The sequence below is a fragment of the Chionomys nivalis genome, chromosome 1 (genome assembly GCF_950005125.1).
Source record: "Chionomys nivalis chromosome 1, mChiNiv1.1, whole genome shotgun sequence".
Classification (NCBI taxonomy): domain Eukaryota; kingdom Metazoa; phylum Chordata; class Mammalia; order Rodentia; family Cricetidae; genus Chionomys; species Chionomys nivalis.
Genome location: NC_080086.1, coordinates 100,711,488 through 100,738,374, shown reverse-complemented (window position 1 = coordinate 100,738,374; position 26,887 = coordinate 100,711,488). Strand labels below are relative to the sequence as shown.

At 38.7% G+C, this 26,887-nt stretch overlaps 1 pseudogene; it reads right to left on the bottom strand.

Moving 5' to 3' along the window:
• Positions 1-5,934: 5,934 nt before the first annotated feature.
• Positions 5,935-6,684, bottom strand: LOC130881925 (40S ribosomal protein S2-like; annotated as a pseudogene).
• Between the last annotated feature and the right edge of the window lie 20,203 nt (positions 6,685-26,887).

Below are 26,887 nucleotides of genomic sequence, written 5' to 3'. Positions count from 1 at the left end.
AGTTCAGAGCTATTATGACAGAAGACAGTCTTCAACACCTGGACTTTTGTGCAAAGGTTTAGCGTCTCTGAGAGGATGTGAAAGTAGTTTTATTTAATCTATGCTTTTCACTTGCTCTCTTCAATAACAGTGGGTGTTAGTAGGACTTCTGAGTTCTCAGAAGCTAGCACATACAGAAATTGCTCAGTTAGGCAGCCATAGGAAAACATTTTCATTTTGCAAAGGGTAAGATTTTGAGTTTAGACCCAAGAGAGTCGTGATTATTTTCTTATCAATTGAAAAACTAATTAGAGACAGTGTTTTTTTGTATCCTAGGTTTCCTTCAAACTCTCTAGTTTACTAACTGAAGATTACTTGGCATTCTCATCCCCCGCCTCCACCTTCTTCTCAAGAGCTGGGGTTATGAGTATGCACCATAACGTGTAGTATAAGGGGTGCTGGGTGTGAACCCAGGGTTTGCTGCATGCTAGGCAAGATTTCCATTGGGCTATACCTTCATCTGTAATGATTCTTAATATTACTTCACATTCAGCCACTCACCCTTCAGTCTATGGAGACTTTTTGGTTCAATGTATTTCTCATCAATGTGGAATAGAGTATAGACAGAAAAAGAAATAAACCCCAGTCTCTTACTCAATAAAATTACTTGTAACAATACAGCTACATCAAGTGCTACCTGTAGCCAAACACTTCTTCAAGGTTAATAATAAACGGATTCAAAATACTGAGCAATACTGAGGAATAGGGAGATGAGTGTATTCTTCCTACTAAAGCCACCGAGAAAGGCTTTGATAAGTTGATCAAATTAGTATATATATATATATATATATATATATATATATATATATATATTGAACTTCCTGAATATCAATATAGGTAGAAGTATCCCATCAATAAGGGCTGGAAAACTTGAGAGCTCCTGGCAGGGAGATAGAGCGGAGGGGCTTTGAGGGAAACTGGAATTCCCAAGCTCTTCATTGATTAAGCACAATTTACAGATCTGCAGTGAGTACATTTCAGTGGTCAGAGCCCCTTTTCTTGGCTCCCTTTGTACAGGTCTGCCTTGAAAAACAGCTTTTAAAAAATAGTCGAAACAAATTCTTTCCCCTTGCATTTATAGATTGGAAAGACTCCTCCCTAGTTCTTTCTCCTAGGACACCAAGGGAGGTCATCATCTCCTTAAGACTTAGTAAAAGGACTGTGAGTTTAAACCTATGATAGATTGCTGTGGTTTGTGGCTATCAGTACTGCAGAGAGATATTTTAAGCTAATTCTACCAGTGGATTAGCGCCTCAAGTCAGAGACTAGCTGTGAATCTAATGGTAGAGGCTAGGCCACAGCTGCAGTTAAATCCTGCCTTTATTGCTGTATTCCCCTGAAGCGCAAAGCTACCCACACATATGGTACACAATTAAACCAGTGGGCATTTTGCTGCTAGATTGGTATTTCTGGTATAAACACCACTGACTGTGGTTAGCTACTGGAAGTAAGGTTTAGCCAGTTCTTGAAGAATCAAAAAGTATACCTGGAGACAACGCTTGCTGCCCAGAGCCGCCAGAGTCATGCCTGCTCCCTCTGGTAAGTACACTCTTGGGAAGCAGCATTCCTCAGCTTTTGTCATCGTAGGGCCAGGGAATAGGCAAGTGAGCACCGCGCCTGCAGTTCAGAGCTTAAACCAGCCAATCCTGCGTGGATTTTTACATCTTTCATGTAAAAGGTCCTCAATGTCCTTAAAGCCTGAGCTCTGGGAACTCTCCCTCCTGTTCCTCTGCTTCCTACTTCCTGCCTGATAAGTGATTCAGGGGAATACCCTTGCTGTCCCCTGTAAAGGACCATGTTCTTCCTTCTGGAACTTGTAAATAAAATAAATGGTGTCTTCCTGAGCTTTCTGTAGTTGTATCAGAATGGTCATCTAAAGAAAGAATGGAAGGAAGGAAGGAAGGAAGGAAGGAAGGGAGGGAGGGAGGGAGGAAGGAAGGAAGGAAGGAAGAAAGGAAGAGAGGAAGGAAGGAAGGAAGGAAGAGAGGAAGGAAGGAAGGAAGGAAGGAAGGAAGGAAGGAAGGAAGGAAGGAAGGAAGGGAGGGAGGGAGGGGAGGAAGGGAGGGAGGAAGGAAGGAAGGAAGGAAGGAAGGAAGGAAGGAAGGAAGGGAAAGGCAAATCTCTTTCCTTTATGGTGATATTAACTTCCTCCTAGTCTCATAGAATCCAGAGTGATTCTTACTTCTATTAACATTCCTAGTTCTTACAAAGCCTTTGAAATCATGTGACATCAAAAGGTATGAGCTTAGGAAGCTTGGAATATTTCCTTCAGGTTTAAGAATGTGAAAGGAAACCCCAAGACTAAAGGTCTATGATACATGGGGCAGTATATTTCGAGATGTTCTGCCAAGGGTGAGTTATCATCAATGATCCTCAGGGCACCTAATACCTCTGACCATTTCCTTTTTCCATTGTGCAGAGCATTGTATTATCAAAGCCTTTGCAGTGAGGCAGGGACACATGACTAGTTCTGACCAATGAAAAGCGAGAGAGAAAAGGCCAGGTATGGTTTTTGTTTTTCTCTTGTCTCTAATGCACACAGAAGGCCAGGTGTTCTCTACAGGATAGCTTCAGTGAGCACATAGGACTTTTGGATAAAAATGAGAAGATCCTCAGATATCTTCTTTCCTATTTTAGTTAGGTTTCTTTTTGAATAATAATTTTACTCATTCTTTAAAAACATCACACATGAGTATAATCCTTCACCACCTTTCTCCAACTCCTCCTGAGTTCTCCAACCTGCCTTTGTCTTTGTCTTCATGTCACTGTCTGTCATCATCATCATCATTATTAATTATCAACCCGAGTTTCTAACCAACATTATCTCATGGCTAATCTGGTTTCAGTGACACAAATTTACCCAGATTCTTCCACCTCCAGACCGAATTGAAGCAAACGCCAGTACCACCCAATTCATTTTGATATGTTTCTCTGTATGTCTCTAAAATATGACCCTGAGAGAACAGGTTTAAATATGCCTATGACACATCAATTATGAGCACTCTTAAAGAAAACACCATCAAATATCCCCAAGGTGCCCTTTCCTCTATCTGCTCTCATATCGCACGTGCTGGACCGTTTTTGTCAGTTTGATGCAATGCTAGACCTACCTAGGAAGAGAGACGCTCAATTGAGGAATTACTTCTGTCAGATTGGCCTGAGGACAGGTTTGTGGGGATATTTTATTGATTGGAGTTGTTGGTGCCACCCCTCAAACAGGAGGCCTTGGGTTGTACAGGAAAGGCAGATGAAGAAGCCAGGGGAAGCAAGCCATTAAGCCACATTTCTCTATGATCTCTACTTTGGTTCTTGCCTAGAGCGTCCTGCCTTGAGCTCCTGTCCTGACTTCCTTCAGTGATGGGTTGTAGCCATAGTCAATAAAACCTTTGTTCAGCGTTTTATCACAGCAACAGAAATCAAACTAGAAGACTGGATATCCTGTGGTTTGAATTAAGGAAAATTATAATTTAGATATTGCAGGTATTCAATATGTCTCTCTGCCTTAGAAACCACTGTAGATCTCCCTCCTTCAACCTTTTTTTGGTTTTGATTTCTGTTTTTAATATAGAAATCCATTTTTACTCAAGGAGTCCCATGGTGTGAATTTTTAAGATTGTGTCTCTATAGAGTGCTTCATCACACTCTCTTCTCCCTGGGTTTCTTTTCTGTTCAAAGTTACATGTGGACACTCTGTGAAGGTGAGATGGTTTTGTGTCCTGACTGCTTTACAATGCTGGGTGTGTATCTGTGTCAACTTGTGTACTGTTGGATAGCTTGATATTATATGATGCTGATTTGTCATCTACTGGATACTACCTTGATCAATTATTGAACAGAATCTGTAATATGTTAATGTCAGAATTGTGTAAGTGTTCATTCATATCTTATATGCAATGTGTCTACAACAAAAATATACTTCTTATAAACTATTTGCTTATTCTGAGATGCAGTTTGATGGGGAAAATAGGATGGATGCTAAATTAAAAAAAATAAAATTTAGTTATCTCATCAGCTTTCCAAGAAGTCTTTTGTTTACTATAAATGGAAAATTCATTCCTCTGCATTTGTTGTGTTTTATTTATCTCACTTTCAATATTTATTATCTTCACCTGTATGTATATATATATATATATACATATATAAGTATATATATGTATACGTATATAGGTGTATATATATATGTATCCATGCAGATTCTTTCAGAGAATAGAAGTCAATATTGGGTGTCTATTTCTCTTGTTCTCTACTGTATTTCTTGAGGTGAAGTCTCTGAAATTTGAGCTTACTCCTTAGATAGATGGGTTGGCCATCAAGTCCCAGGCTTGCCTGTCTCTGTCTCCGATCCTTAGTATTGCCATTACACACATGACCACCTTGCTGGCTCGTACATGGTTGCTGGGAATTTGAACTTATGTTTGAGAAGAAAACACCTTACCCACTGACCATCTTCCACAGCCCCGTAGGTGTGTTTTATTGATTTTTTTTTTTAGATTTTCCATCCAAAATTAATGTCTTATTTGCTACCAAGTTTATAGAGATTTCCATATCCTTAGAAAATCAGTGGAAACCGAAGTATACTTTTTCTACCTGCTTTTTTGCAGGGAAGTTTCTAAAAGCACCGACATTTTATATCTACATAGTACTGCTTTGTACGGAACATTAAGCCTACAGCTCTTTTGCTGTCTTAAATAGTGTTCCAATAAATAGCTTTGTGCATACATCCTTTTCATAGACATGGCAGCTGTCTCTATGATATCTAGTTCTGCCAGCAACATTGTTGGATTAGAGAAGAAAAGAAATGCATATCCAATCTTGCTAAATGTGGCCAAGTCCCCCCTCCTAAAATCCCATAGCCTTTGGCAAAGCTAGGGGCAATGTGAGTGAAATCTGCTTCCCTGTAGTTTTGCCAAAAGGGTATGTGAACGAGCTTGAATTTTTTAACAACGGAAGGATACAGAAAGCTATCATACTTCAATGTCATCTTTCATTGCTCTCAAGGCTCTTTCCCACTTTCTTACATTTCTCTACAATTGAAGTAGTTCTTCTTCTTCCAAAGGTGAGCTGGATTTTTCTATTTCTCTACATATGTGTTTATATATGCGGGCAGGTGCATGTGTACACGCATGTTTCCATGTATGTGTATAGCTCCCTGTGCACATATATGCACATGTGGGGGGCGGTGAATCTTGATGCTGGGTTTTCAGGTGTCTTTGTCAGTTGGGCTTGCTCTCCACAGTTACTGAGTCCAGGAAAATTGGGGACTCTAGAGCTTACAAATTCTGCAGGTCCAGTCAGTTTGTCCCAGCATCCTTGCATCCCCATCCCATCTTAGGACTGCAGGCCAACTGGAATGCTAGTCCAGCTTTAGCTGAGTTCTGAGGATATGAACCTCAGGTGTTAAATTTTGGGATAAGCATTTCATCTCCTGAGTCATCCCCCTGGCCAGATGGTCCTATTTTGTGAACATTTTTCTACCAGGTGGGCATAGTTTTTTTCTTTATTAGGAGTTTCCTATAAGGATTGCTAACATTTCATTTTATACAGGTTCTCCTGAGGTCAATTTGATTTTTGCTCCCATATGAGCAATTTTTTAAAAAAAATTAAATGTTCATAATCTCTATTAACTTTTAAAGGCCGATAGTCTTATTCTATCTGGTGCACATTTTTGTCCAAATTTAACTATCTTTTGTTTTTGAAAATGTTATTAATTGTTCTCAATTGACTTTACAGGTTTGTTTTTTGTTTCTTTTCTTTTTTTTAACAGACTTGATTCACTTTTATTTTCCTTGTATAAAAACCCTTATGTGGTGGCCAGAGCTGGAGCCTGGTCCTCTGAACAGAGACTCTGGTGTGGGTTTCACAAGATGGTCAGTGAATTCCTGATAAAGAAGACTTGGTGAACACAGTCTCTTTCCAGAGGTCGGGGGTCAGGTAGCTATAGCTCTTGGAGATGGCATCAAAGGTGGCCTTGGCAATGTTGCCCAGGGTGGCAGTGCAGCCCTTGGCTGATGTGTAGCAGTCATCAATGCCAGCCATCATCCGTAACTTCTTGGGCACCGGAGCGGAGACTATGCCAGTGCCTCTGGGGGCAGGGATGAGACGCACCAGCACAGAACCACAGCGGCCTGTCACTTTGCAAGGAATAGTGTGGGGCTTGCCACTCTTGTTCCCCCAGTAGCCTCTCCGCCCAGGGATGATGGCAGTGGCTACCTCCTTGGAGCACTCGACACCGAGACCTACATGACCTTTGTAGTCTCCAATAGCGATGAAAGCCTTGAACCTGGTCCGCTGCCCTGCCCTAGTCTGCTTCTGCACGGGCATGATCTTCAGAACCTCATCCTTTAGGGAAGCTCCCAGGAAAAAGTCAGTAATCTCAGACTCCTTAATGGGCAGGGAGAACAGGTAGATCTCCTCTAGAGACTTGATTTTCATGTCCTTAACCAGGCGGCCCAGCTTGGTGACGGGAATCCACTCCTTGTCTTCAGCTTTCCTCCCGCGAGTCCAATGGCCTCAGCCTAGGCCACGGCCTTGACCACGGTCTAGGCCCTTCAGACCGCTGAATCCTCCACGGAAGCCGCCATGGCCTCCTAATCCTGGGGCCCCAGGTCCTCCGGGCCCTCCCACTGCACCGGCGTCTTCCACCATTTGGTGTTTTCTAGAAGAAGAAGAAGAAGAAGAAGAAGAAGAAGAAGAAGAAGAAGAAGAAGAAGAAGAAGAAGAAGAAGAAGAAGCAGAAGCGACTTTACAGGTTTATAATTTATTCACGCACTGTTTTTCTTTCCTAGATATGTCACTTGTATCATTTTGACTATTTTTGTTTCTTGAAAGTTTTGTTATAAAATGCCTCCTTTCCTATGAGTTCTGTTTAAGGTATAATATTTGGCATTGTTCATTTGTTTTCATAGTCCTGTTGTAATCTTGATTTCTGAAATAATTTTTTCTTAAACAAGGTCTCGTTTAGACTAGGCCACCCTCAAGTCATTATTAAATCAAGGCTATTTCAAAATCCAAATCTCCTGCTTCCACCTGCCAAGTGCTGGGGTTACGATCATGCACCCCACAACTGCTTCTTCTCTCCTTAGCTTTGTATAAGGTATTTTTCATATCTAAATACAATCTTAATTTCATATTTCGCATTTGTGGTTTGTTTACTATATTCTTTTGGAGAGTGGCAATGTTATGTGGTCACACACAATGATTCATATGGTTATGAAACCCTGTAAATTCAGAACTGTGGTGAGCGTTCAACCTAAACCTATTCAGAGGCTACATCAGGAACATCATCTGGTTCTTAATCTGTATTCATTGCTTTTCTATCCCCTTTCTTTATTCCTTTCTTCCTTCTCTCCTTCTTTTGGCCCTACATTTCTTTTCGTTTCTGTTTTTGAGACAGGGTCTTGCTGTGTAGACAAGTCTGGCCTCAAACACGCTAGGCTTGTATTGAAGTCATGTGAACTCATTAAACTCTTGACTCTTTTCATTGCTGAGATAAAGCACCATGACCGAAGTTGACTTATGAAAGAAAATATTTATCTGGTTTAAAGTCCTAAAGAGAAAGTTCATACTGGAAGAGGAAGCCAGAGGTCAGGGTAGGAAACGGAGAGATCACATCTTCAACCACAAACACAAAGCAGAGAGGGGGGAAACAGGTGCGGGGCAAGGCGCTAAAGTCTCAGATGAAACTGAGCATGTTCAGGATGTTACAGCCTTAGACAAGACAACATGCTTTCAAAGCATCCTCCCGTGATGTAGTCTCTGCAGCAAGGCAGTATCTATGCACCTTCTAAAAGTTATATCAAGCAGTACTATCAAGGGACAAGAGTTCTGAGATGTGAGCCTATGGGATAGAGGGTTTTTCTCATTCAAACTATCACACAGGGCTTGCAGGAATGAGGCACCATATGCAGCAACAATATTCTTTCCTTAATACATTAATGCTTTACTTCTAATGAGAAAAAATAATGATCTCAAAAGACACTACACATTAAGGACTGTCAGTATAATTCACTCTGGGCAGTTTTTGAACTTTACCTCCACATTTTCCTAAGACAAAATAATTAATTTTTTTCCCCTCTTAAACTGTTTTCTATGCTATTTCACATCTGGCTCTTCTTTTCACGGATGTTTCTAGAAATAAAAATAGCGGCTGAAGAGAATATCTATAGAAACAGTAAGAATCAGATTCAAAATCTACTTTGTAATTCATTTTGAGCCTTTAGTTTTTCTATTTAACAACAGGTAGCATAAAAAGCTGTTTCCAGAAATCTGCAAACGTTCCAAATCTGCAAATGTTTCAAACAACTTGATCTGAAATCAGAATCTCATGCAATCGCCTCCTGCTGTACAGGAGTAAACAACTGAAATTCCCCAGCTCCAGTAAAGGTGTTCACCTCGCTACCTTTGTCGTTTGCTCACGGGGACCGCTGTGTCCCAAAATCACCTCTAAGGCTGTGGCTGAAATCAATACCATGTTATTCTTCAGGGTCTTCTAGAAGACTGGCTTAGGTCTTCCTGGGTGAAAATCAAGGTTTTCACGGAGCTTCCTTTTCTGTGAAATCTTTGTGAGAGGATGTGCTTGTCTTTGCTGTTGTCTTTTTGTATTATCCATCCTGCAGAGCTGCTGCTGTTTCATGGCGGGGTGTCTTACAATGACCCTTATGGTAGCCTTCTGCTGCCAGGCAATTGAAGGCGCAAGTCATAAACAATCCCACACCAGTTTGGAATTGTGATTAATAGGGTGGTATTTATTTAAAAGGGAATAAACTTACAGATCACCATCCCAGACAACAGCCCTCTGCGCACGCAATTAGGAAAAAGGCTAGTCGCTGGAACCGGAGCAGGAAGTAAAGAGAGAGCCGAGGGAAGTAGCCGCTTTTTTTAAAGGGAAAGATACCACGCCCCAATGGGCTGGTATCTCGGCGGCTATTGGCTGGAGATGCGGAAGGACCTCCCGCAACACCTCCCCCTTTTATTTAAGTAAGAGAGTTCTAAACCTACTCTGAAATTATATACAATAAGTACAAATATCCTATTCTAACTAGCTTAGGTCTTATATAATAAATAGCTTGGCTAAGTCATGAGTCGAAAGTAACTACATTTATATAGTCTTCAACCCCATCGATGATCTGAGAAGGGAAATAATGTTACCTGAGTAATTAGGAAGTGCAATCAAACAATTTCTAAAACAAGCAACAAATCACAGAGACAACTAGCTACCTGGGCAATCACCCAAGGTCATGTTTGCAGCGTTGAAGCAACCAACTTTGGCTAAGGCCTAACATAACTGACACACCATTTTCAAAGGCAAGAAACTTGTCAAAACTATCTTACCCTGTCTTGGCAGGATATGACAGTCCTGTTTTTTCCATTCACAGATACTCTGTATTTCTGTCAGTGGTTGAGGTATGGGCATTTCTTTACCCAAAGGCCAGTTCAGCCAAGAAGAAAGGCTCCAGGTGGAGTGTCTTTGGTGCTCAACATTCTCTCGGGAATAGAGCGGTGTTGCCAGGAGCAATTGTGTCTCACTACCTCCAGCCAATAGGCAATGATGCCATGGGAGGTGGTAGAAACTTACCTGGGCCCTGGAAGAAGGAAGTGAGGTCTTTAGGGGTGCCCCCTTAAAGAAGATAACAGTCCTGTATTCTGATGACAGATGAATCGTCAGAGGTGATTCCACAGGTGAAAGATGACTAGCTAGGCAAAGATATAGCCAGCCTTGCTCACTGCAGGCTTGGGGAAAGATGGAAAGATCAAGTTAGCCTTGCTCACTGGAATCAAGGGGAGTGCCCGTTCTGCCTGATCAAATCTTTCCTCAGCTTAGCCTGGATTTCTTTGAATTTGCCTTGTCTTGGTTTCCTTGAAAAAAGCCACACAATCTGTTGGTCAACACTTTACTGTGCTGTATGATGAAACAGGTCTACGGTCTCAGCACTAGGGAAGTAGAGACAGGAGGATTGGAAAATCCAAGGCCATGCTGAGTATATAGTGAAACTCAAGCTCAAATCAGCAAAATTAAATAAATGAAGCAAGCTAGTTAAACCTGAGTATTTGACTCAATAAATCCCTTATTATAAGATTGTCTTTTACTTTATCCAGCATTTCTTGAATATCTCCTATGTGTGCCAAACACAACGAAAATGATTTTACTATCTTACACTTTCTTTGGGATTGGAGAGGAGATACAAAAGTGTTTACTATAATAAGGTATATAGTATAGCAAGTCAAACATTCTAACAAATGTTCAAAGAAAGAGATACAACAAAATAGAACATTTTATGGGTGTTTTGAAGCTGAGTGTAGAGTAGACTGTGGAAATTTTGAACAGTAAGTTGGAGCCTTTAAAAAATCATTGTATTTTACAAAAAAATTATTCTACTTAGCAAAATTCTTTGTGTTGTAGGAGTTGTCTATGTGGCTTTCTGAAGGAATGTTTTTTGCATTAAGGATGCTTGTGAATTGGCTTGGTCAATTTTGATAGGGTTCAATATTGCCTACAGAACTTTGGATCACCAATGCCTAATCTGGAAACTAGGATTTAGTAGATAGAAGAGGTCTTTTTTTTTTTTAATATTTATTTATTTATTATGTATACAATATTCTGTCTGTGTGTCTGCAGCCAGAAGAGGGCATCAGATCTCATTTCAGATGGTTGTGAGCCACCATGTGGTTGCTGGGAATTGAACTCAGGACCTTTGGAAGAGCAGGCAGTGCTCTTAACCGCTGAGCCATCTCTCCAGCCCCCGATAGAAGAGGTCTTGCCACACTCAAAGGAGAAAACGGAATCAGAGATCTAGGGAAAAAGTAGTGGTCAGGTGAGACTGAAGAACAGCCCACTTAGGCAACAAAAGAAAGGAAGGCAATGGACACAGCTGAAGAGACAAAACTGAGGCCATTTAAAGCCCAGGCCCCATCTTTGTGAGAGCCTAACCTAGCAGGCAACTTAACCCAGGCACTCCATCTCATGTATGCCTGTGAATTCAGAGAAAAGCCACAATAGGCCCCCAAACTACCTGACTTCCCAGATACTTGAGGACAGCCAATCAGAAGCTAGACAAAAAAAATTTGTTTTGGTTTTTTTTTTTTTTGTTTGTTTGTTACAAAAATCCTATCTTGTCTTGCAATCTGGTAATGCCAAGGCATGTAACTCCTAACTTGAGATTTTTTTCCCTTTAAAGAACCCCGTGCTGTGAGCATCCACTGAGTCAGTGATTGGAACAAAGCCCCTGCTTGCAAGCCTGTACCAAAAAAAAAAAAAAAAAAAAGAAACCTTGGGTAACTGAATCGGAAGTCGGCTCTGTGGTGGACTTGCTGGCATGAGGGGGCGGGGTGGCAGGAGTCTCGCAACTCAGGCATAACACAGCCAATCAGGATTGGCTGGAACCTGTGGGCTATGACTAGTGCTCTGGATAGCTTGCCAGACCCCTAAGAACGAACTCACACAGAAAGACCACACCCACTTCCTACTACATCTCTGTGAAAACTTGCATTTACCCATGCTTACATACCCTCATCTCTGTTCCTCCTTTCTGATCTGTCACAAATCTAACGCCTTACAGAACTGATGGGCTGTCGCTGTTATTGTTGCTTTCCTCTACAGCAGTTCCTCTGACATGTCTCGGTATGTTGAAAGATTCCAACGGCTCCATATGGCTCTCTGACATAAGCACCATTAACTCTTCAATTGTGAACTCCACTTTCATTTGGATTTGAAAAGAATGGACTCCCCATGTTCCTACTGACATTTCTGGGCATTTAGCACAGGACTGTGTTCTAAGCTATACCTAGCTTCCTGCTTGTCTGGGCTAGACTCCTCCCACATTTCCCTTCTGTCAAGACACTCGCCTTTTTCAAATCCAGTTAAACATTGAATCCTATGGAATGCTACTTTGCATCCTCTCAGAGGGTATTATCTCCAACCCAAGGATACTATTTTCTCTATTATGGTCACACTTAACTTTGAAAAGTTCCTTTAAGGCACAAACGTATTTTATTCACTTTCATTTGTTTATACTATCCAGCACAGATGTTTGAGCGGGAACAATGCACGTTTTCTTCAGTTAAAAAAATATGAAATAATTAAAGCTAAAGGAACAACATTGCTTTCTTCTAAGTTTTAAATGGAAAGAAATAGGTTAATATGACTGGAGAGAAGGATCAGTCAGCAAAGTGCTTGTTTTCCAAGCACTGAGGATATGTGTTCAATCCATAAAAATCATATTAAAAACAAACAAAAAAATCAGTAGGCATTTGTAATCCTAGCACTCCTGAGGGAGGAGCAAGAAAAGAAGTCCCCTGGTGCTCATTGGGTAGACTGGCATCTTCCAGGTCACTAACAAAATGAGATCAGGGTATAGCAAGATGGCTGGAAAAGGGACTTGATGCCAAGGCAGATGATCCCTGCATTTGATCCCTGGAGCAATATGATGAAAGGAGAGAGTTAACTTCCTGAAAGTTGTTTTCTGACATTTACACATATGCTGTGCCTTGTGCACGGTGGCATACATACTGAGAGCCCTTTGCTGTGCACACAGCCATCCTGCCCTGACATGGATGAACAGAAATAAGTAAATGTAAAGGCTGATTTTAAAAGGAAACAAGAAACAAAACAAGATGGACAGAATATAATGAACGGCCAACAAGATTGTTTGCCATGCACACGGTTCATGCTCACACACAAATGTCAAATTTGTTCTAAAGGCTATAATTTGGTAGGTTACATAGGAAAATTTTAATATGTGCTAATTTTTATATATTTTTAACAAAAAACTATACTGAGTCTGCTAATCTTTTTATACATCTGTAAAATCTTGTTATCATATTTAGATATCTGATTACACATGAAAATTTATAATTATTTTATAATCATCTGAATTAATCACATTGCTATAATTCATGTGCAGATGGAAGTTACTGTCCTGCCCAGTCCCACAGCTGTTCAGTCCCAAAGAAACACACAGAGGCTTATATTAATTGTAAACTGTTTGGTCTATTAGCTCAGCCTTATTATTAACTAAGTCTTACAACTTAAATTTAATTGTAATTCTTGTCTATGTTTGATCACATGGCTTGGTACTTTTTTTTCATAAGGCATTTTCACTTTGCCTCCTCTGTGTCTGACTGGTAACTGTGTCTCTGCTGTTTTCTCTTCCCAGAATTCTCCTTGTCTGTTTACCCTGCCTATATTTCCTGCCAGGCTATTGCCCAATTAGTGTTTAATTAAACCAATTGGAGTGACAAATTTTACAGTATATAGAGCATTATCCCACAGAATTCATGTATCCAGTTCTTTTTTCTGTTATAAATAAAAGGAAATCTTGGAATTAAACAAAAATATAGCCAGTGTAACATCAATGTCTTCATTTCAATAGAAGAAAGCAACCAGACATAGCCAGTTAATATGTATTTAATATTTCAGACATAACATCTACATCATATTCAATAGCCATCCTTCTCTGATTTCTGTGTATTTTTGGTAATCTATGAGGTGCAACATCTAACGTTTCACTAAATAATTTGCCTTATGTGATATGGCTCTTATGTGAAAACACACACACACACACACACACTTAGCATTTAAAAAGCAAACTGATGATGTCCCAGAGTCCCATGCTGTGAATATTTGGTCTCCCATTGGCTTAGGATTCCTCATATTTCCTACTTGGCCTATGGTAGGGCAGAATATAGTTAGGCAGAAAAACTAAACTGAATGCAGGGAGAAAGAATATGGAGCCAGACAGATACCATGTAGCTGCCAAAGGAGAAAGATGCCATGTAGCCACCCAAGAAGAAGGAGATAGAAAACCATGAGACTCATGGTAAAATATAAAGCAATAGAAATGGGTTAATTTTATATGTAAGAGCTAGTTAGAAATATGCCTGGGTCATTGGCCAAGCAGTGTTGTAATTAATACAGTTTCTATGTGATTATTTTGGTCTGAGCAGCTGAGATAACTAAGTGTAGTCTCCATTTACAAAATGGCATCTAAGAATTTGGGGCTAACCTGCATGGCCTGCCACCTACTTTGTCCCAGTGCTTGTATGCCCACTTAGAGTCAGGAGGAATGTAGCTGCCTGGGCAAGTGGTCAAATTGTGTCTTCTAGGCATGAACAGGCAGGAGAGCATGGCAAATTCCTGCCACTATACACAGAGATATGTCCAGGCTTCATGGAATGCTGTATGGCAGATTTGGCTTTTATTCAGGCAAAAAAGGGTTTATGTACTGCACATTCCTTCCCAGAGTTGAGGTTGTGAGCATAGCTCCTACAGGGCAGTCCCAGAGCTGGTGGTGAATGTACCTCTGCTATATTAAAAGATCAAGAGAGGCAGAGCCAGCATCCATGGCTGTAGCAACCACATTGTTTACCAGTTTTAAAAAGTGTGCCTTGTCAGAAAAGGATTTCAGATGGAAAATACACAGAAAATCTGGATACTGTATGTTATTATGTTTTTTGAATTGTTTGAATGCTGAGGAAGGGGCTACAGCTGCTAAAAGATATTTGCTTATAAATGCTGATGAATTAATCCAAGATAGGTATTTTGAAAATACTTTGACTTAAAAATTGAAGTCAAAAGGTATATTACTTTGGAGAAGAGATTTTGCTTTTGTTTCCACAGAAAATGTGAGGCTGTGGATTCATTCTGAGTTAAGAAAAATCAGGTTTGATTAAGGAAGACCATCTGAGAAATCTCCAGTAGGAACAGATGGCCTAGATGTCTGAGTTCTACATCCAGAACAGATTCAAGACTGCTGCCTGAGATGATCAAGACTCACAGGATACTCCAGTCAAGACATGATTATAATTCAAAATTTCTTTAAGTCCCATAAGATTATCAGCACCCCAACCAGCATGGAATAGCCTGTGAAACTATGCCCACATTCCCAAAAAAGGGACTATTGATGTTCTCTTATTTTTTTTTTTAAAGAGGGGGAAGTAATGTGGGACAATTTTCTATATTCTGTCAATCATGTTTTAAATAAATGCTGATTGGTTAGTAGCCAGGCAGGAAGTATATAGGTGGGACAACCAGACAGGAAGTATAGGCAGGTCAGTGAGAACAGGAGAATTCTGAGAAGGAGGAATCCCATTACTCCTCAGTCTCATCCCAACCACAGAAGAAGGAAGATGTGATTGCCCTGCTGAAATTGTATCGAGCCATGTGGCTAACATAGATAAGAATAATGGGTTAATATAAATTCTAAGAGTTAGTAAAAAGCCTGAGCTAATGGGCCAATCATTTTATCATTAATATAGACCTCTGTGTGATTTCTTTGGGGCTAAATGGCTGTGGGACCTGGTGGGAGGACAGAAACCAGGCAGGACAGAAAACCTCAACAGATTTCAGATACACACTAGGAGAGATTCAGACACAAAAGACCTCTAAATGAGACACAGTGTATTTAAAAAATATATGTAGGCTCAAGAGAAAGAGGAAAAAGAGTATAGACAGGTATAAAAAGAAATAGTTTTAAAAATAGTTATAAAAGAAAGTATTTAAAGAGACAGTAAAAATAATATAAAACAAATAAGCCTCATAAAAATGAAAAATACACAGAGTCTAGATTATGCATATTATTGTGTTTTCTTTGCATTTTTTGACTACAGAGAGACATTTGATTCTGGGGACTGCTAAAGTAAACCAACATATATATTTTTAAAGTATCTGGACTTCAGAATTTGAATCTAAGGATGTATTACTTTGGAAAAGAGGTTCTGTCTTTGTTTCCACAGAGGATGAGTACCTGTGGATTCCTTCCAGGCTAATGTGGCTTTATGGAATAAGACCCTGAAGGTCTTCATGAACCCTCAAAATACTTCACCCCCCAAACAGCAGGAAGCATGTTTGAGAAAACTACAGCAAAATTCTCAAAATGATTGTTATAAATGTTTATTTTTATTTTAAAAAGGGTTGGTTATAAATGATTAATGTCACAGTCAATTTCTAAAAAAAAAATAAGGGAGAGATGAAGATTGGTATGGATCTTGGTCTACTGATACAAATTTAAGGTCGATTTTGTTACATTGTATATGTGTATTTCTCTTCTTGTTTAAGGTATTGTGATTGTGCAGCTGATTTAGAAATGTAATGAAGAGCCGGGCGGTGGTGGCGCACGCCTTTAATCCCAGCACTTGGGAGGCAGAGGCAGGCGGATCTCTGTGAGTTCGAGACCAGCCTGGTCTACAAGAGCTAGTTCCAGGACAGGCTCCAAAACCACAGAGAAACCCTGTCTCGAAAAACCAAAAAAAAAAAAAAAAAAAAAGAAAAAAAAAAAAAAAGAAATGTAATGAAGAGTTAAGAAAAACATACTAATAGAGAGTCATCTGTAATAATCAAACTTTTAATTACATTAATTAGGTTTTCTAGACATACAGAGATATATTTAGTTAGATAAATAATCTTCAATATTTCAAATACCTACAGAATATGGCATTTAAAAGGTTTTAAGAACTTAGGCTTTTCTTGACAGTGAGACATATCTGCTTCGGACATCACCAATTACTTTAAAGATGTTGATGGACGTTGAAGAATGAATCTCTTTATGAAATTTTCTTTCAATGGGACAAGGCTAGTCATTTGGGCAAGAAATCGCTCTGGCCTGGACTGCTAGATGGTATGTTGTATAAACTGGACTACTGAACTTGACAAAAGAAGGTGAGACAGTCATTCAGGGTTCCTGCTTCATGAGAGTTTTCCAGACATTATGTTGGACACAGAGCAACTGATGGACTTTGTCATTACAAGGCAGAACAGATCTCCAAATTTCCTATTTAATGGAAAAGTCTGTCAGATACTGTAGGCTGAAGATTGGATGCCCTAACGAAACAGAAGAACTTTGGATGACTGTCCAGGCAATGAGATATTTCTGTCAATTCTAGAGTTTTGGAAGTTACTTGCAATGTACTTCCTGTTTACTTAGGTGGTATATACTTCTGGAGGCTTTGATAAAATTGAAGACATAGTTATATTTATAGTTTTCCTTAGTTATGATAAAAGATAAATTAGATTTGAAACTTTAGACTTCCAAAGATAAAATAGATGATAGAATTTTTAAAATTTGGCCAGATACAAATAAACTAAATATTATAACTGTAATTTGCTTGATACTTATTTGTTATATATAATTTTATTATGTTAAAGTTAAAATCTGTTTTTTATTTAGTCAGAAAAGGGAAGCTGATGTGGAATTCCCTCTGTATGCTGTGAATATATTTTATTATCACTGTTTAATAAAAAAACTACTTTGGCTTATGACTGGGCCAAATATAGTCAAGCAGAAAAACTAAACTAAATGCAGGGAGGAAGAAGGCAGAGTCAGGCAGCCACCATGTAGCTGCTGAAGGAGAAAGATGTCATGTAGCCACCCAAAAAGCAGCAGGTAACAAACCACAAGCATCATGGTAAAATATAAAATAATATAAATGGGTTGATTTTACAGGTAAGAGCTAGATAGAAATATACCCGAGTCAAGCCAAGCAATGTTGTAACTAACATAGTTTCTGTGTGATTTTTGGGTCTAGGCAGCTGGAAAAAGTAAGCATAGTCTCCATTACAACTATTGACCGGAATGACCTTAGTCAAAATTTCAATAAAGTGTAAAGTATTTTTCAATGAGTATCAGTGCTAATTTGAATCCATCACTAGATTAATTTCTAGATTAGCTATGGATTGATTTAAGGCCTAAGGGGGTTTATTGTTAATATTTGATTTGTGTCTCTATCTGTTGTAATTGAAAAAGAGTTGAGACTAGATGACAATAAAATAAAGATATCTTTAATGTGTCCAAGAACATGAAGCTGGAATGTGGTGAGGGTACTAAGATCAAGCTTGCCAGAGACAACTTTTGTGTATAACCAAGTCATTGTTTATAAGCCATTAACTTGTTTACCCATTAATTCACAAATAGATTTTGACATCTCTAAGGGCAGACTTCATAAGACTCAGTGTCTCTCAAGGAGTCCAACTTCAAATATCACTCACATGTGAATTTGAGGGGATACATTTAATTCATAGTAATTCATAACCAATTTTAATATAATACAATGTAATTTAGGTAAGTAATATGTACCCAGTTGATTTAATTTAAATTGATTTTATCTCAAAGTTTCCAGTGTCACATTGAGCATACAGGTTTAGAAAGTGTGTGAATTATTATAAAATCTAGGTCTCTGTTGGACTTGTGGAAGAGCGGAGGACCCAAGAGGAGAAATGAACAGACCCAGGTCAATGTGTTTGCCATTTGGCTCTAAGACTCTTTAGACAGTAGTCTGCTCTCTGAGACCCATGGTTCATTTTGTTCCAAATGTCCTGCCAGAAATGACTGATCTTTCCAAAGCTGTCTTAATCCCCAGGGGTGGTAGTTAATCCCCTAAGAATTTTAAATAATATAGTGTAGCCCCTTGATGATTTACAAATCTTTCATAAGCAGAAAATCTCATACCAGTTCTTGCTAGCATCCAATTTTAGGGATTTGTGTTCCTTGTTTCTTCTTCAAAGACCAAATAATGAATTCATTTAAACTTTTAGTTATTTATAGTCATTAATTTTCCTCATCTATGCATGAATTGCTAAGCTCATTTTTTTTCCTGGTACCTTCTTAACTGTGAGTATTTCTGGGAATGCTTGTTTTCTTCTCATTTTGTTCTGCTGGTAATATTAATTAGCGTTATGCTCTGTTGTATGACTTTTCACAAAATTTCTCCTAAATCTCTTTTCTGAGTGCTAATCACTCTGTTGTCCTTTCTCAATTTCCATATTATTTCAGTATTCTTGAATGACAGCACAGTGAAAGCTCTGAGGACACACCCCTTAGTCTTCTTCCTGAATGCGAAGCTGTGTGTGAAAGGTTGATGGCAATTTTACTGTTTTTTTTTTTATTTCTCTCACAATTAAAATGGGGAGAGTACTGGACTTCTAAATTTCTAAATTTCTGGTTAATAATGAGAATTTTAAATGTGAGATATACAGGATGCCTGGTATATTGGAGGAATCTAATAGTTTACTGTGAATTTATTACTGTTAGCAATATAACTTTGCTTTTCAAAATTCTTACTCTTACTACAAGTTTTAAAGAGAAAATATTTATCATGTGTGAAGAAATGAGGATTCCAAACATGTAAAGCAAGTGGGTAACTGTATTATACAGACCTAATAAACTAACTAGTGCAGTTGTCTGTGGAGCATGAAGCTTCTTACTTCAGACAAAGTATAAGAAATAATATTCACATAATTGACCAGGTAGAATAGTCATGTGATCCTCAACAACATAGGACCAATAAGTGGAAGACCACTTTAGCCCAGGTTATCTAACTGGAGATTTTGACTTTCTGGTGCTGGGAAGTTGGAAGTTGATTCCAAGGGAAGAGAGTGCTAGTTCGGGTGATCGGCAGGAAATCAGAGAGGTACAGGGCTGAAAAGTATTAGAAGAAATGAAAGTCTATGATATTCTAGAAATGTGGAGGAAAGGGGAGACTTACATAGCCTTTGTTTGGTATTTTGATTATGCATCGATTGCTTGTAACTCCACAAAGTCATTTTAAGATGTAAGGTTAAAAGATTAACAGAAATATTCAAAGATATGTCATTCTGGAAGATTTTAAGAGTTCAGTGTGCGGGCTTCAGCCACTAAGTCAGGAAACCACTGTGATTATGAATTAAGAATAAGGACTCTGTTGCTTAGTTAGTGACGTATCTTAGGACTATGTAGAAATGAGGTAGATGCATTGTAGAATAAAGAAGAAACAAACCTAGTATCAAAAGCATATGCCAGTAGTACAACCATGTGTGAAGAAGCCCAGCATCATATTAGGTAGATTCTACAGTCTACTCTGTCTTCAGTGTACCAAAATCAAAACAAAGGCAGCAAAAAAAAAAATACCCATATTCTGAGATGAACCAGATGTTCCAGGCAGTCAACAGAGACATAAGGAGCGATGGATCACAATGAAGAAAAATAGAAACCCTCCTTGGAGGAAAATTATAAAATAAGAACCACTAAATGGGGCCAAGTCCTGGAGTCTTATTTCTGGTTGCTTCACACCCAATAGGAAGTAGCTAGAGTCTAGTTTAAACAGGGAAGAGTGTTCTGCAACTGACGGTCCTGATCTCTGATGTGGAAGGTTTAGAAAAAGAAATGGGACCCATGACAGTTCTAGTTTAAGTATTTTTTTCCTTATTTCTCCTCAAGGACTTAGTTTGAATGTTTGTGGGCATCTTTGCTAGGTGTGTGTTCACACCATCTACTGTAATAGAACTCTCACTTTGACAACTGTGCAGTGGCAGAACACAAAGTTTCATGTTAAACTCCATAATTTTATTGTGGGGATATTGTCCATTAAAGACATACAGAACAACAAACTGGCCAATCTGGTGTTTTTTTTTTTTTAAATCTTATGTATTTACTTTTATTTTTAGATTTTTGGCCACGAATTCTAACAGTAGCTAGGGTGTGAAGTTCCTCTTCAGTTCTTTCCTTGAGAAGACATAACACTCAGTAAGGTCTGTGATCTTATTAGGTCTTCCTCTCCTGTGTTCACAGGTAGAACAAATGCTGACATTTCCAGGTTCTGTTTTTCCAATTTAGAGCTTCCCTTGATATTAACAAGACATGGCAGTGCTTAGCTTTGGTTGATAAACAAGGCGATTCACTGTTGCCCCTAGAATGTTTTGTGACATGGTGATGATTGCGGATTAGGCCTAATCGGATATGAAGACTTACATCTTCAACTCTGTACTGGTTAATTATAGGTGTCAAATTTACCGGGTCCCAGGATTGCTCAGGTTGCTGATGTCACAATTTGCTTTGTTTTTATGGGTGCTATTTTCTGAGAGAATTTAACAGACTTCAGTATGAAGAGAATCGGTCATGTTGATGTGGTAGGAATTGTCCAAAAAGAGAAAGTGACTAGTACACAAAGAGACAGAAGGTTGCTTTTTCAGACTGAGCACTCATGTTCTCTTACCCTTAGACTCCCCTTTTGGTCACCAGGTCCTTCCAAAAAGAAAAGAACAAAAGTGCTCGTTACTAAGTATACTTTGGTAGTGTTTCCCCTTTCTTCCACTCAAAAATCTCTAACAAAGTGATAAAGGTTGCAAAAGTACATTCTTATTAAGGAAATCTGGGCATGAAAAGATTTCAGACAACTTGCTCAGGCTTCTAGAAAATGCTGGTATGGTTTCAAATCTGGGTTTGATCACAGGATGATGTTTCAGTTAGTTTTTTGTCAAGTTAACACAAACCTAAACAGGCCTGAGAAGAAGGAAACTCAACAGAGTAACTACCCCCATCAGGTTGTCCTGTGGACACATCTATGGGCCCTTCCTCATTAATGACTGCTGTGGGAAGGCCCAGCACACTGTGAGTAGTGCTACACCTAGCAAAGGGTGCTGCGTTCTATAGGAAGATAAACTGAGCATGCTAGTAAACAGCACTTCTCCATCATCTCTGATTCAGTTTCTGCCTCCAGCCTCCTGCCTTGAACTCCTGCCTTGGCGTCTTTTAATAATGAACTGTAAACTGTAAGTTGTAAATGGAGACTGTACTTTTGTTTCCTGGGTGCCCAGACCTCAACACAGGAACTATATTAATTACAATACTGTTTGGCTGATGGTTCAGGTATATTCCTAGATAGCTCTTACATTGTAAATTAACCCATTTCTATTAATCTAAGTATCACCACAAAGGTTTGACCTACAAGTAAGATTTTGGCATCTTTCTCCTTTGGTAGTTACATGGCATCTCTCCGACTCTGCCTTCTTTCTCCCAGAATTTAGTTTAGTTTTCCTGCCTAGCTCTATTCTGCTCTGCCATAGGTCAAAGAAGCTTCTTTACTAACCAATGATAATAAAACATCTTCACAGCATACATAGGGGAATCCCACATAATCTCCCCCTTTCTGTCTAAATAATAAGTAAAGTTTGAACTTTAACATAGTAAAATTACATATAACCAAATAGGTATCAAGTAATAATTACAGTTACAATATTTAGTCTATTTGTATCTGGCAAAATTAAGAAAAATATTCAATCATCTATTTTATATTTGTGAGTCTAGAAAAAACCTTCTGAATTTAATCAGTCAGTGTTTTTTAAGGATATGTTGACCTCAGAATGGAAACCAGGAGATGTGCTATGTTAGGGAAGGAGTTTTACTTTTGTTTCCACAGGAGAAGAAAAGCTATAGATACCCTCAAAATTAATAAAGATTTGGTTTGAAAAGGAGCAACCTCTTGCTAAAGAGAAATGACAGAGGTGACGATTTTACAAGTTGTAAGGAAACTAATACACGGTCTCTTTTTATAGTAAGTCACAGAAACCCTTTCTTACCCAAGCTTGTTTCTGGTGAATGTTTTATTGTAGCCACAGAAAGCTAATTAGGACAGTTTGATTGCCTAACCTATTGTTTTCATGAGTGATATTTGATGTGGGATTCCTCTCTGTATGCTGTGAATACCACTGGATAATATAGAAACTGGTCTTGCCTGGACTGTTTGATGTTAAGCTGTATGAACTGGACATACAGGACCCATAGAGAAATGACTGCTGAATTTGTCTAAAGGTGAGACAGTCCTTTGGGGTTCCTGCTTCATGAAAGAGTCTGCACATTCTATACACACAGAAAAAAGTGACTGACATACTGCCAATATAGGTGGAACTGTTTTTGAAATTTCCTTCATGGAAAATCTGCCAGACACTATGGGCTTGTAGGCTGAAGATGGGTGCCCCAATGTTACAGAAGAACTTTGGATGACTGTCCAGGCAGCAAGATATCTCTATTAATTCTAGAGTTTTAGAAGTTGCTTACTGAAGGCGAAGGCGTAAGTCACAAACAATCCCACGCTAGTTTGGAATTATGATTAATATAATGGTTATTTATTTAAAGGGGAAAAAACCTACAGATCACCGTCCCAGACAACAGCCCTCTGCGCAATCAGGAAGGGAGTCTAGTCGCCGGAAGCGGAGCAGGAAGTAAGAGAGAGCGAGGAGGGAAGTGGCTGCTTTTTTAAAGGGAGAGAGACCACGTCCCAATGGGCTGGTATCTCAGCGGCTATTGGCTGGAGGAGCGGAAGGACCTCCCACAACAGCTTACAATGTACTTCCTGTTTATATATATCCTTCTGGAGTTTTTGATGGAGTTGAAGGATAGTTATATAGTTTTCCTTAGTTATGATAAAATATAAACTATATAAAAATATTGTAACTATAATCATTGCTTGTTAACTGTTTTCTTGTATGTAATCTTGCTATGTTAAAGTTAAGCCTTCGTTTTTATTTAGACAGAGAAGGGGAGGTGATGTTCAATTCCCCTCTTTATGCTGTAAATATGTTTTATTGCCATTGGTTAATAAAGAAGCTCCTTTTGGTCAATGGCTTAACAGACTATAGCCAGGATGGAAAAGATATACAGGGAGAGTAGGTAGAGTCAGTTGCCATGTAACCACTGCAGGAGACAGATGCTGGATGCTGGATAGAACCTTACCAGTAGGCCACAACAATGTGGTGATACACTGATTAATAGAAATAGGTTAATTTAAGATATAAGAGCTAGCCAATAAGAAGTATGAACTAATAGGCCAAACAGTATTGTAATAATACAGTTTCCATGTAATTATTTCAGGTTTGGGTGCCTGGGAACAAACAAGCAGCCTCTGCCTACAGATCTTCCCAACCTCTCTGTGAGATTTAAGGCATATAGATAGGCTTCTGTTTGTACATGCATGACTTTTAATTCTTGTACAGGTGCCAACTAAATTCCACCTTCTTCTGGCTGAAATGTATTCATTTTAAGGAAGTTATATTCATCAAATTAAGTTGGTTGAAGTCTATTACAGCTCATCATTCCAATGTTTATAAATATTTACATATGTATATTAGTCTATACCGAAGGTCTGAGGAGTCATCTTCTTGTGTGCTTTAGAGAGCAGATGATTTTGAATACTTAAGTATACGTGAGTGAGTAAGCCTGTAAAACTGAATTAGTTCTGGAATTAAAATGAAAATTTGAGCATGGCCTCAGCTTAAATGTTTGAACTTTCACTGTCCCATATAGCAGCCGATTATTAAAGTATGAGTCAAGGTCAGAATAACTCCCTTTAGATATTGTCCTGATAATTTGATTTAGTTATATAAACATAAGATAGTATTTATTTTGCTTTAGATTTTCTTAAACATTTGGTCCATTCCCGAGTGCTGGTCTGAATAATATCTCTGAACTGTGGACAGTCTTGCAAACTGGCAGCCCATAATGAGACAGGGGACAGGACTGTAGTGCCATGGGACTCTAAGAAGGCACCCAGCTTTTTCTCTCAACTATAATGCTCAAGTAATGTATCAGAGAATAAAAAATGACTGATTATATATTCTTTTCTCACATTATAATTTAACTTATAAAATGGATGGCTTCCCGATCACATTTGTATGCATCCTTGGTTTTCATTAGCCAACACTTGTGCCTTCTGTACTCCTGTGGTCTTAATGAATTTCATTAATTGCCCCTTCATGTCAATGCTGCATTGGGGTGCCTAGAGAAGTTGGTTTGAAATGTGAATTTTCATCTCTTATTCTGGACTTGGTAGATATTGCACATAAATTAGTCCTAGTTAAGGAATCATCTCTAAAACTGCTGAGATCTTGTGTCTTAATTTCATATTCACATCCACATGATATTCATCAGACACACCTGGTATCTGGAAATGTTTGTGACTTCTTTGCCATTTTTATATGTGATAAAAATAAGTAAGCAATGGATTGATCATAAAACTAAGGAATTTTATATCCCAGTATAGTTTTAATTTTTAAGAATTTCTTATATGTGAATGTTAATATCTACCTTTTTGCAGGTTAAATGTATTTATTTATATTTATATATTTCATGAGATATGCTCCCAATAATGAGATGAACAGTTTATCTATTGCGTATGTTGTAAATGTTTATAGCTTAAAGTTAAATTTTTATTTCAATTTTAATTTGTAATATAAAATGATTTTACTTACTTCAGATTTAACTTTATTACTTTATAATTATTTCCTAAAGCAAGAGTTTGGCTTATTATGCAAAGCCTTCACTGTTGTATAAAATAAATACTTGGTTTTGTTTTAGACATAACACTGTTGGTTTCTTATGTGCTTTTTGAGATGTTCCTTTAAGTAATAGCAGTTTCTAATTTCTTGTATGGTGTCTTCTTCTACTGTGATCCTCAATTTCCACCCATTAGGTTATTTTCTAGATACCTTACACATTTTTATTCTGTGTTTAATTTTACTTTGGTTATATATCATGATTACTGTAGCTTGCTTCATAACCCAGAATAGTGTGTTCCTTAGTGAATCTACAAGGAAGTTCAAAGGTGTGGTTGTCTTCCTTGTTGTCTTGCCCTGTCAGCATCAGTTAGGTCAAACTGGTGGTGTGTTGGTGGGCTCAGCAATGCTAGTGAATTTCTGACTGCCCCTTCTATCACTCACTAAGGGGAACAATTCACTCTCCAGCTTCTACTGTAGATTTGTCTCTACCCCTTGCAGTTCCTTCTGCTTTCTGTTTTGTTTGTAATTGAGGACACTAGTGTCAGTCACCTGTACAAATGAGATTCATGTATTTCTAATTAGCTGATCACTTTATCTTTATTCAATACCTCTTTTCATCCCTGGCTCTATATCTTGATTATTCCAACAGAGTATATATCTGATTTCAACAGCGTTGTCCCATGGTTCTTTTGATTGGAGTATAAAAAGATGTAGAGTGTCTTATTGTTAAACAGATATCTTATAGACAGTGTACAGATGTTATTGAGCAGTACTATATGTAGCTACCTTGGTAGTGTCTAAGACCTCCAGCAAGTACTTTCTTGAGACAGGTCTCTCACTGAACATGAAGTCAATCAATTAGCTAGCCTAGGTGGCCTCAAATCTCAAGGCATTGCTGCTCCCTCATTCATAACCCTTGGGTTTCAGATATGCATGGCTGCACATGTTGTAATAAGAGCGGCAGGGTTGCGTCTCTGGCACCCAGCCTCCCGCATGGTTAGCTTATGCCCCGAAATAATTACATGGAAACTGTATTCTTTTGAACATTGCCTGGCCCATTAGTTCCAGCCTCTTATTGGCTAGCTCTTACATATTGATCTAACCCATTTCTAATATTCTGTGTAACACCATGAGCTGGCTTACCAGAAAAGATCTTAACCTGCGTCTGTCTGGAGTGGGAGAATCATGGCGACTCCCTACTCGGCTTCTTTCTCCCAGCATTCTGTCTGTTTACTCCACCCACCTAAGGGCTGGCCTATAAATGGGCCAAGGCAGTTTCTTTATTAAATAAAAATAACTCCTCCATCATGCACATAACTTTTTCTTTTTTGCTAAGGTGCTGGGGATTCAAAATGAGATACTCATGCTTTATACAGAAGCTCTGGCCAATATCAAGTGGAAAAGACCAAATGTCAAATGACATGAGAAATAGGTTGTTACTCTATAGAGAAAGCCAGCTGAGTCAAGGTGTTATCTGGGTGCAGTTTCACCTGGAGCATGAGTTCTTATTCCAAAAAGCCAGGGATTAATTTCACATTGATCTCCAATTGGTTCTGAGCTACTAGAGGTGCTCTGTCCACAGACAGTTGGCAGCAGGACTGTTGGCTCCTTTGAAGATACCAGGAGGGCTTTTTCTCTTAAAAGTTGCGTAGCTGTTTCTAAAAGAACTAAAAATAGATCTGCTGCATGGTGCAGTTATCAAAGCACTGGTCACAATAAATTACTTATAAAACCAACTTAACAGTCCAACTGAGGAATATGTGTGTGTGAGAGAGTGTGTATGTATATAAGTATATATGCATATATACGGAGATACATGTACATAGAGAATCA